The following is a 12,033-nucleotide window of genomic DNA, read 5'->3' as shown; positions in this document are numbered from 1 at the left end:
AAGCTCGGCCTAGAGAGCACTGGATCAGGAGTCTGGAGACAGAGGGGAGGTTCTGGCTCAGGCCTACCTTGATAGGAGAGTCCCTCTCCTATCAGGCCCACATTCCCTCACCTGTGGAGACCCGGTAAGAGGAGAGAAATCAAGCCCCCAAAGTGGAAAAAAGCAGCCATTGCTTCCAGCCTTCTGATGATCTGAGGCTTTATGTCCAATCACAGCAAGGAAAATGCAGGAGGCATTTATCAGATTCCACAACTACCCATGAGCAATGGTCATCTGCCTGTCTCACGCACTCAAGATATCCATGCATTCGGGGGCACCTGAGTGGCACAGTCAGTTAAGCGTCTGACTCCTGGTTTCAGTTCAGGTCCTGATCCCTGGGTGGTGAGATCAAGCCCCACATTGGGTTCCATGCCCAGCGTGGAGTCTGCTTAAAATTCTCTCTCCCTCTCCCTCTGCCCCTCCTGCTCGTTCTCTCTCTCTCTCTCTCCCTCTCTCTCCCTCTAACATAAATAGGTATATCTGGGGGCGCCTGGGTGGCTCAGTCGGTTAAGACTTGGCCTTCGGGAGCAATGTGAAGAAGAAGAGGCGAGACCCCCGGACCGGCCAAAGCCCGCGTGCCGCCACATCCCCGCGTCCAGCGCTTACGTCCTGCTGCCGTCGCCACCATGCCCAAGAGAAAGGCTGAAGGGGATGCTAAAGGAGATAAAGCCAAGGTGAAGGATGAGCCACAGAGAAGATCTGCAAGGTTATCTGCTAAACCTGCTCCTCCAAAGCCAGAGCCCAAGCCTAAAAAGGCCCCTGCAAAGAAGGGAGAGAAGGTACCCAAAGGGATAAAGGGGAAAGCTGATGCTGGCAAGGATGGAAATAACCCTGCAGAAAATGGAGATGCCAAAACAGTCCAGGCACAGAAAGCTGAAGGTGCTGGAGATGCCAAGTGAAGTATGTGCATTTTTGATAACTGTGTACTTCTGGTGACTGTACAGTTTGAAATACTATTTTTTATCAAGTTTTATAAAAATGCAGAATTTTGTTTTACTTTTTTTTTTAAGCTATGTTGTTAGCACACAGAACACTTCATTGTTGTTTTGGGGGAAGGGCATATGTCACTAATAGAATATCTCCGAAGCTAGATTGATAACAAGAGGGAAAAACACCTTCCCCTTCTAGTTTTGAGAAACTTCCTCTTGGCTCCCAGGAGGAAGGATTCCTTGATGTTGACACACATGAGCCACCTTGGTGGTGTGGAAAAACTAAAATTCATTTTTTTATATCCTCTTCTCCCTCTCTGCCTTCAACATAGACTTGACTCCCTTAAACCCAGAGACCTGTTGGAACCTGACCCCATGAAATGGTTCCCAGTATGTCAGGCAATCTGGACTTTACGGTGTCACCACTGAGATGGCGTCCCTCAAAAGAGTTCCTTTTTTTAGCTTGTGGATCTTCAGATTGATAATTCTGCCATTTTCATTTCATTTCCTGAAAATCAGGGTCGGCTTGTGAAAAGTTGTTAAACAACATGCTAAATGTGAACTGTCAACCCTCACTCTAAACTTTCCCTGTTCAGAGCATCACATGAAGACTTCATTGGGTTTTATAGTGGCTTTCTGATTTTGGTAGTCCGTTGAAGAAGGGAGTTTGAAAGTTGTTGTATACTGTTAACGATCGTCTGCCCATGTCCTGCCTGAAATACCATGATTGTTTATGAGAAGTATCTTTAATAAAGCTGGATACAGTTTGGCTTGGAAAAAAAAAAAAAAAAGAGTTGGCCTTCGGCTCAGGTCATGATCTCAGGGTCCTGAGATCGAGCTCTGCTCAGGTTCCCTGCTCAGTGAGGAGTCCACTTGTCCCTCCAACCTTCTGCCCCTCATCCCCGCTTGTGCTCGCTCTCTCTCACTCTGTGTTCCCTCTCTCAAATAAACAAATAAAATGTTTTTAAAAATAAAATAAATAAGTAAATCTTAAAAAAAAGAAGAAAGGAAAGAAAGAAAGAAAGAAAGAAAGAAAGAAAGAAAGAAAGAAAGAAAGAAAGAAAGAAAGAAAGAAAGAAACTTATGCATCCAGCCATTCAAATATTTATGGAGCGCCAGGCACTGTGCTAGGCACCAAAGATGCAGCCGTGAACAAGACAGCCAAGGGCCCTGCCCCCATGGAGCTTACATTCCAGCAGAGGAGACAGACGAGAAGCAAAGGAAGAAATAAACATTAAGTTATGTGTTACAGGAGAATAAAAACAGGGCTAGACAGGGCTCAGGAGAAGAGGGTGGCGCCGCTCAGATGCGGTGGTCACAGCAAGTGACGTGTCAGCTGAGAACTGGATGGGTCAGCTGTATTGGTCAGGATAGGATAGGCTATGCTGTCACCACAAATTGACCCCCAAATCTCAGAGGTGTAACACAGCGAAGATGGAGTTCTTGACAAAGCAATGTCCAGCCAAACTGGCAACTCTCCGAAGCTGCATGCTCCACAAAATGACTCAGTGATTCAGGGGTGCAGAGTCTCGTGGTCAGGAAGCGAGTCCCCTCGCCTCTCCTCATGGGCCATTGGCCCCAGTTAGTCTCCTGACCTGGCCTAACTCCTGACCTTTCCTAATTGCAGGGGTCCAGCAGGAGCAGGGCTGGGGGCAGGCAGGAGGGCCTGGGAAGGGGAGGTGAAGGGCAGGTGGTGGGGTACTAGAAATCTCTACCACTAGCCTCTGGGGACACAGTGACAGAGCAGTCCAGGCAGGAGCAGCAAGGACAGAGGCTGAACACAGGGCCTCACTGGCAGGTCGGAGGACCAGGAAGGTAGCTTGTGGGGCTGAGGCAGAGGGCACAGGGGACGGTGGCAAGAGATGGGACCAGGGGGAAGGCAGGGACTGAGGATGCGGCTGTGACCTACAGAGGAATGCTGAGCCGTGCCTGGCATACAGAAAGCACTCAAGAAACAGGAGAGCCCTTACTGGCGTTTTGGGAATTTCTGTTCTTTCCCTAGGTCAGCGGGGGGAGGGTGTCTGGGGTGCAGAGGGAGGAGATAGGCCAGTACAACCACAGTGTGGGTCAGCTGCCCCAACCAGTTTCCCTAGTCACACTGGGCTGGCCAAGGCTCCAGGCCAGTTGGAGCTCTGACCCTCTTGCTAATGGATTGGGCCCCATGGACGCACCCATCCAAGGGACCCTCAGCAAAGAGGGAGGCGGGTGGGCGGTGGTCCCAGTGCAGCATAATGGGTTGGGTGGCATCCCCTCCCTGGAAGTTGTAATATCAGATGAGCAAAGGCGGACCAGCACATGTGAGGCCAAGCAATAGGGGGCTCCGGGTGGCCGCCCCCACTGGGTGTACCTGTCCAAAGCCCAGCCTTGTGCTTCCAAGCACACAGACCTGAGCGCGAACTGGACTCTGCCGCTTTCTAGGTAACAACGGGCTCTTCACTTATCCTCTCCAGCCCTCCCCAGTCCCTTGTCTACAAAATGAGGCTGCCCGTGAGTACTCACCTGCACAGTGAGTCTCCTACGGCACCACAGCTGGCATATAGTAGGCACCCAGTACATGAGAGTTCTGATATTGTCATCAGTCGGCTCTGCCCAGATAATAAATCTTCGCTGCAGAAATAAGGGCTGTTTTTCTACAGACTCTCTCCTATTGAGCAAAACTGATGACCAAAGAAGTAAGAAGGTGGCAACTTCCTTCAGAGAGATCCAATCCAGATCTTTTTACTCTGGGGCTGGGGACGGAGGGCGGAGGAGGTACCCTATAAACTTTGTTGAAAAAAAAAAAATTTTTTTTGTCTTTCCATAGTTGGCACTCATGTTTTCAAAAAGGTTAATCTCCAGGAAGGTGTCTGGGTATCTTTAGGGCCTGGCTATGCCTGACAGTCAACATGTACTCAGTGTGTGTTTAACAGTTTTTCACTCAGGACATATGCTTAGAGATTGAATGGACGGATGGACAGATGGATGGCTGAGTGAATGGGCTATCTGTCCATTCCAAGGAGTGGTTTATTTTTTTTTAATTTTGTTTATTTATTTATTAATGATAGAAAGACAGAGATGCAGGCAGAGGGAGAAGCAGGCTCCCAGCAAGGAAACCAATGCAGGACTTGATCGCATGACTCGGGGATAATGCTCTGAGCCAAAGGCAGATGCTCAACCACTGAGCCACCCAGGCATCCCACCAAGGAGTAGTTTATTTTTTTTTTCTTTATTTTTTTTAAAGATTTTTATTTATTTATTCATGAGAGACAGAGAGAGAGAGAGAGAGAGAGAGAGAGAGAGAGAAGCGGGCTCCTCGCAGGGAGCCCGATGTGGGACTCGATCCCAGATGCTGGGATCACGCCCTGAGCTAAAGGCAGACGCTCAACCGCTGAGCCATCCAGGTGTCCCACCAAGGAGTAGTTTATTTGTTTATTTATTTTTTCCACCAAGGAGTAGTTTAAAGATGAAACAGTTGGTATAGGATTGTTTGCCTGTCTTCCCCTAGTCAGGCAATTCCCACCCCCTTCCTCCTCCATCTCTAACTCCTCTCCCCTCTTTCTGGAAGCTTCTTGAACATTCTCATGTACCTTCCACATTTATTACCCACCCCCATGCCCTCAGTTGCCCTCCAGGGCACTAAACACACACACACACACACACACACACACACACACACACACAGACGCATGCACACACTCCAGGGTGGAATTTGAGGTTCTCCTTCAACATCCACATTACCCAGCCTGGGGAGCACTGGGAAAGCCAAGGAATAAAGCTTTCCTTTCTCCCGAGAAAGAACTGGAGGTCTGAGACAGATAATAGACCTGGCTGAGAACAGAACAGGTCCACGTGGGGAGGGCAGTTAGATCTCTGACCTACAGGCATTCCAACTGGATGGACAGGTATGAAACTCTTTTAAGTCAAGAAAGGAATCCAGGTATCCAGACTGGCAAGCCTGGATCCTCACCTCTGTGGGTCCTGAGCACTCAGGCCTCAGCTGGCTGGAGCACAGAAGAGATTAACTGGCTCAGGAACTGGGAAGTTCTTGGGTATTCAGCTGCGGGCACAGCTGGACTCAGAGGCTCATGTGACGTCACCAGGGCTTGCTCACCGTCCCTTGGTGCTTCCTGGCTCTCCTTGGCCTCTCCTAGGTTTGCTCAGAGGCATGAGCAAGATGGCCACCGGCCAGGCCCAGCTTCACAGGCCTGTGACCAGGGCGATCACACAGGGCTTCACATTCAAAGGACCCCATGCTTGGGGTTTAACGCTCCGCAGCTGCTGTCTGGAAATCCATAACCATTTGTCTTTGAATCTGTGTTGTAAGTGAAATCTGATGGTACAATGGAGCACGCGCCAAGGACTTGGAGCTTCAGGCCATGTACTATTCTGTCTCCATGGGACATGTTCTCAGCTGCCCCCTTACCCCTTGGCACCCTGGCCCTGCCTGGCCTCCCCCTCTTTGTGACCATGCCACTCTCCACCCTGGGCACAGGCACAGGGAGGGTTGGGGCAGGTATCACAAGGTGTGCCAGCAGCCATCATTGCCCTGGATTGGCAACACCACTGCTCGTCTGGCATGCAACTGGAGCCCCTGTCTAGGCAGGGACGAGCCTGCCACCTACCCTCGTCCAAGGCCTGAGATCCTTGGATCACCTCTGCTGCAGGCTGAGGTGGGGGCCTGGTCAACCTCTCCAGGCCCCACCTCTAGGCCAGGGGCTAGACACAGTCTGGTGGTTGGTGGGAGGGGTAATTCAGCAACCGTCAGGCCCAAGGGAGCAAGGGAGAATGCATCTGGGCACCCAGGGCAGGGTCGGGGTCTGGGAAGGTCTGCAGTATCCCCAAGCCCAAGAGCACTCCCTTGGCCGGCTGTGTGTGGCTAAGGAGCCACTCCTCCTCCTATAACCTTCCTGAGTCTGCTTTGTGTTTGTCTTTTCTGGCCAGCTCAAGGCACCCTCAGGGACAAGCCACAAAATGAAAATTATACAATTTTGGTGATTCTGCACAGGAATTAAATGATCTGACATTTGCATTTAAAACTGGTATTGCACAACATAGAGATGAATGGTAAAATCCATGTTAATCATTTAAATTTTTTTATTTTTCTTTACTAGAATGACATTAAACAGCAAATAAAAAAACACCATGACAAGTTGAGTACAAGCCTACGAAAGGAAGTAAAAGCATTCTAGGTACTTTTAATGGTACTTTTTCCTGCTTTTTGAGCAAGGGGCCCTGCATTTGTTTTTGATGCTGGGCCCCACAATGCCACAGCTGGTCTTAGCATCCCCAGGACAACACTGTCTCAGCTTAGCAACCCTGGCAGCAGGGGCACCTACCCAACAGCTCCCAACAGAAGTACCAGCCATCAAGCTCACAGGCACAGCCTGGGTCACATGCTCATTCCCGAACCAATCACAGCAGATGGGAGGCAGGGGCCCTCTGATTGGCCAGGTCTGGGCTTGTGTCTATCCCTAAGACTGGGGGGTTGGTAGCCCCACCTCAGTCCCTTCCAGTGGGTTCTCCATGAGGGAAGAAGGGATCCTATTCCCAGAGGAATGGGGGCTGCTTGGTCACCAACCCCAGTGTCCTTCCTCTACACACTCCTCAAACTCAGTTTAAAAAATAAAAAAACAGGGACACCTGGGTGACTCAGTGGTTGAGCATCTGCCTTTGGCTCAGGTGATCCCTCGGGTCCTGGGACAGAGTCCCGCATTGGGCTCCCTGCAGGGAGCCTGTTTCTCCCTCTGCCTGTGTCTCTGCTTCTCTGTGTCCCTCAGGAACAAATAAATAAAGTCTGAAAAAAATTAAATAAAAAATAGGGACACCTGGTTGGCTCAGCCAATAAAGCATGCAACTCTTGATCTCAGGGTTCTGAGTTCGAGACCCACTTTGGGTGTAGACATTACTTAAAAAAAATAAGATCTTGAAAACAAAACAAACGAAAAAAAACAACCCAGCTGGATAAAGAACAATTTGGTTCCACTCTCCTGGCTCTTATCTTCCCAATCTCCTTTGCTGGGTCCTTCTCCCCTTCCTGGAAATGCCAGAGAAGTCCTGGGCTCTGGCCCTAGTACCCTTCTCTTTTCCTGCCACCTTTTCCTGGACAAGTCATGCAGTCCCACCAACCCCCTGACTACTGTCCCCAGTTGGGACCTCTATGCTGAACGTGGCTTAGGGGTCCCAACACCACGTGACCTATCCTCTTGGGGTCTCAGGCATCTCAGAGCTCCCCTGTCTCCACCCACACGCCTGAGAGCCCACTCCTGCTTCTTCCTCAGCCTTTCCCATCCAGTCCATGGTACCACCCATCGCCAACCCGTTCAGGCCCCAAGTCCCAGAACGTCTGGACTGTTTCCCATAAATGCACTTCCAGTCCCTGCTCCCCGCCCTCAATCAACCCCTGGCAGCCCTCCTTCAGAAGAGGTTCCCACATGCCCTCTCCCTCTCCTCAGGAAGCTGCTCTGCTGCAGGGCCCCAGGCGGGGCGCCTGGATGACGGTGCTGAGCTCCCCTGCTCGCTGCTCTCCCTCCGCTCCCTCTTGCTCTCCTACTGTCCCTCTTCCAATTGAGAACCATGAAGTCAGATCCCGGCCTGCCTGCCCAACTCCCAACCTTCCCCGGGGGTGTAATCGCTGAAAGCCCGTTGGGGAGGGGGCAGAGCTCAGTGGTACCTCCCTGGCCGACATCTGACCCCTGTGGTGGGGACGGGCCACCTTGGCAATTCCGGCTGTCCCCGTGTCATCACCGCATACACTTGCACCCCGGAAGCCAGCCTGAGGAGGCCCAGCCGCCACTGCTCCTGCCCCGCAGGGAGCGAATACAGAGTGCCTGCTCTAGCCTGCTGGGTGCCCCCACCCCAGCCCGGCAGAGTGCCCACTCTGTGTGAGTTGGGGTGCTCCCGCCTCCTGCGGCCAGGCTGTTCCCACCCTGGCTAGGCCCTGGGCGCGGGGGGGGGGGGGGGGGTTCTTCTCTCGGCCCTTTGCTGGCTAACTCTCTCCCCATTGGGTCTGTGCTCTAGTGTCGCCCCGACACCCCCCTAAACGGTACCCCTCTACCACCCTGACCCACATTTTTCTCGTCACCCTTACAGCGGGCTGATGTTCCAGCGTGAATTCCTTCTCTCGCTCAGCTGTCTCCTTGCTGGGGTGTAGACTCCACAGGGCAGGGAGTTCACAGGCCGCTGCATCTGGAGAACAGCACCTGGCACACAGTGGGTGCTTGATAAAGTTGTTGGCTGAAAGACCCAACCTCCTGTGGGCCAGGAAAGCATGGGAAGGTGGCTGTGAAAGAGCCCCATCAGTGAGAGGAGGGAGGCCCCGGTGGGGGGAGGCTGTGAGGCAGAGAGGAAGCAAGGGGGGCCTGGTGGTTTGGGGGCGGGGGCTTCAGAGCCAGGATGGACACTTGACCTGCTATGTCAGGGGGCATCTCTGGGTCATCCAAAGCAGGGCAGTTCCTGCTTAGTGTCTCTCTTTCCTCCTCTGCCCCTCCACTCTTGGGGTGGGGGTGGGAATCTCCTTTAAACCCAGCCTACCAAGGCTAAGTCCACACAGTCGAGCTCGATGGGTACTGCCCAAGCTTGGTAGTGAACCACAGAACCACGAAAGCTCAGTGCCTGGGACACTGGGGAGTTGTCCACCTAGGCCACCTGCCAGGGTGGCTCTCCACAGGGCCCCAGAGCTCCTGTACTGGAGTTGGGGGATGGACAGCCTGGCAGCCGGGACTCCATCCAGCACCTGTTGTCCAGCTTTTTCTAGGATGACTCCAGGCACGGGGAGTCTACTTCATGCATTCACTCAGGTGTTGGGCACCTGTGCACTGTGGAGCAGTCACTGTTCCAGGCACTGGAGAGTCAGTGGTGACCACGATAAACTTGCTCCCTGCCCTCCAACTGAGCTTACATTCTATTGAGAGAGAAGATGATGACCAAGTAAGCAAATCAATAGATAATAAATTCAGATCATCATGAGAGTCATACAGGCAACTAGAACAGAGGGCAGGATGGAGAAGAGCTGGCCTGGTGGAGGCCCCCTCAGCAGCTTCTCAGAGAAAGCAGGGAGGGCCCCTTGGAGGTAGCAGCATCTGAGCTGAGCCCTGAACAACCAGACAGAACCACTGCTCACCGTGAGACCCAAGCTGTCCAAGCAGAGGATACAGCAGGTACAAAGGCTCTGGAGCAGGAATGAGCTTGGCATCTTAGAGGACCACGAAGAGAGCAGTGTGACTGGAGGGGCAGGAAGTGGGGAAGAGTACAAGGGATCTGAGGAGTTGGATCATGTGGTGGACTGTTCTGCCAGCGGTGAGAAGCCACTTGAAGAATATGATGGGACTTACCTTCGAGCGGCTCAATGTGGAACCAGGGTTTGGAGGGCAGAGCGGAGCCAGGAGACCTGAGAGGAGGCTGCCACGCTGGTCCTGTAAGAACTGACAGGGGCTGAGATCGAGGTGGCCGCGGTGCAGGTGAGGGAGAAGTGGACAGATTAGGGTTATAATTTGAAGAAGGCTCCAATAGCACCTGCTTGCGGGTTGAATTTGGGGGATGAAAGAGAGGCTAGTGCAAGGATTTGGGGCCTGCTGGATGCTGTCCACTAGTTGGGCTGCCCAGATTGGAGGACTACTGGGAGCACCTAGGTCAATAAGCAATTTCCACTGGACCAGAAGAGTCTTCCTCCTGCCCGGCTGGAAGTGCCCCATCATGCTGATGATGTAGGACCCACGTCAGACAAACTCAGGTTCCATCCTGACTCACGGGAGCTGGAGTCCTTGTGCCATCCCCCTCTCCCCCTGGTTTCCCCCTCCCTGAGCAGGAAGGTGACGTGACTTTCTCAGCTCACCATGGGGACTCCATGAGGGCTCAAGGAAAGCATATCTTGTAGGCTGGCACATGGCTACCAGCCACAATGGCCATCACGGTCCTTGCAATCCTGCCTCCTCTTGTCTTTGTGTGACTGGCCCTGCCTCCCGGAAGGAAATGGGGCTCTAGAAGTAGGTGCCTCTCACACAGGACAAGGATGTGGGGCCGGTCCTGGAGAGATGGGCTCTGACACAGGAGGAGGAGGAGGGCTCTGGGGCCACCTGAGTGGAGACAGCACAAGCCAGCCCAGGGCCACCCTGATGTTTCAGTTAAGTCTCCGGGGAGAGGCCACAGGAATGTGCACCTGAACAGGAAATAGACCCAGCACCTCCCTGGCCAGCCAGTGACTTCATTCACCAGGACCTCAGTTTCCTCCTCTGTGAAATGGGGACATAGTTGACCCATAGTAGGACAAAGGGAGATGTGCTTTTAAGCACTTCACACAGGGCCAGACACAAGGGCTGGGCTCAGGAACCACCAGCTCCAAGGTCTCCTAGGGACACCCCAAAGTCAGGCTACAGGCAGCTTCTGGAGCCTAGAGCAGCAGTGGCAGATGAGGACATGGCAGGGTCAAGAATGTGCATGGAGGACTCACCAGGCCAGTGTGGTCCAGGCTGGAGCCTGGGCCCGGGGCTGGAGGCAGCAATGGGACGAGCCCCACTGGCTATACTTCAGAGATTTCCCAGGGGTTCTCGCTACTTGGAGTCCTTGTCCACCTGCAGGGAAGCCTCCCCTGCCCTGTCCTCTTCAGGCCCATTGTCCCCTAAAGGCTTTCCTGTATCATTCTAAAACCTCTATGAAGAACCGAAGGGCATCACTGAGCCCAGCAGTGAGGATGGCTGTGTTGGAGCCCAAGAGCCCAGGTGTGCATCCCTCTCCCCAGAGCTGTCCTTTCCTTGTGCTTCTGCCCCTGCACACCCACCCGTGTAGGCTGGTAAAGATTACATGAGATAATGCAAAAAGAGAGAGAGAGAGATAATGCAAACCCTGCATAAGTGTTTCCCCTTCAAAGGATTGTGCGGTCATCCCTGTTAGACCATGTTTATTTGTCTCCAATTAATACATAAGGAAACTGAGGCTCAGACAGGTTAAGTAACTGGCTCAAGGCCACACAGTTAGAAGTAGAGCCCACGCACCCTTTGACCAGCCCACTCCCCACCCCTTGCAGAGGTTAGGGAGCAGATTCTAGAACAGTCTGCCTAGAGAACAGACCAACCCCAAAGTCCCCATGTGGAGGTCTGAGCAGTCTGGTCCAACTGAGGCTGGGCTCTGGTTATCTGGGGATGGGGCACCTGCACTCTGCCTGCCTTTGCAGTGCCCCTTGGGAAAAGCCCTCACCTAGTCCTAAGCAAATAAGGAGGGAAGAGGGATCTGTCGACACCTACATGTAGAGGTTGGCAAAGGTCTGCCCGGAGAGGGGGCTAAGTGTCACAGAGCAGTGGCAGTGGACAGAGGGAAAAGCACTGGGACCAGAACCAGCTGGTCTGCCCTGTGAGAGGGACACCATGGGGCACTGACCTCATGCCAGGCGCTGTGGACACTATCTCCGGGCCATGGCTCAAGACTGCTTGCCATCCCCACGCACAGATGAGAGAAATGAGAGACCCGGAGAGGTGAAGACCTTGTCCCAGGTCACACGGATCTGCCCGATTCCCGAGTCCTCTCTACCACTGTGCTCCCTAGAGACATCATCCTGCGCCAGACATCTCCAGCTGGGCACAGTGCCCTCAATGCCCCCTGCTCAGAGGAGAGTGGTGGATGAAGCTAGGACTCCGGGCTCTGTCCCTTTGCTGAGTAGGGAAGCCACCTTCCGCAGTATCACAAGCATTAGAAAACGGAACCATCCCTCCCTTGGCTTATCACCATCGTCACCCCCATTCCAGGCTGGTGGCAGGGGAGAAAGTGTACCTCAAGTCTGGGGTTGACTTCTGGACTCAGCCCACATTCGCTGGGATCCTGAGAGCAGGGGCTGGCTCCAGCGGTCACCGCCAGCCCCGGGAGAGGCTGCAGATGCCCAGATGCCCACCAGGGAGCCCTCCCTTGCTGAGTCCAGCCCGCTGAAGTTCTCATCATCAGTCCTCCGACAGCTCTCCTCCTCCAGGAAGCCTGCCCATCTGAGTAGGTCTCCTCCCTCCTCTCCCTCCTGCCTCCCCGCCAGAGGTACACCAGACTTGGCGCTCTTTAGGAAAAACTTTTGTATCCGTATATTTTTATTATTATTATTACAAAATAACAT

At 53.1% G+C, this 12,033-nt stretch overlaps 1 long non-coding RNA gene and 1 pseudogene across 1 annotated transcript; one reads left to right on the top strand and one right to left on the bottom strand.

Moving 5' to 3' along the window:
* Window positions 1-581: 581 nt before the first annotated feature.
* On the top strand, window positions 582-1,701 carry LOC140607413 (non-histone chromosomal protein HMG-17 pseudogene; annotated as a pseudogene).
* A 4,902-nt stretch (window positions 1,702-6,603) lies between these two features.
* LOC140605843 (uncharacterized) lies at window positions 6,604-9,387 on the bottom strand. Its single transcript, XR_012008360.1, has 3 exons — window positions 9,278-9,387; window positions 8,035-8,146; window positions 6,604-6,741 (listed from the first exon to the last, which is right to left on the bottom strand). It is a non-coding gene; the product is annotated as an uncharacterized lncRNA (long non-coding RNA).
* Between the last annotated feature and the right edge of the window lie 2,646 nt (window positions 9,388-12,033).

The sequence above is a fragment of the Canis lupus genome, chromosome 16 (genome assembly GCF_048164855.1).
Source record: "Canis lupus baileyi chromosome 16, mCanLup2.hap1, whole genome shotgun sequence".
NCBI lineage: Eukaryota > Metazoa > Chordata > Mammalia > Carnivora > Canidae > Canis > Canis lupus.
The sequence above is the reverse complement of the archived record's forward strand: the minus strand, read 5'-3'. Positions and strand labels throughout refer to the sequence as shown.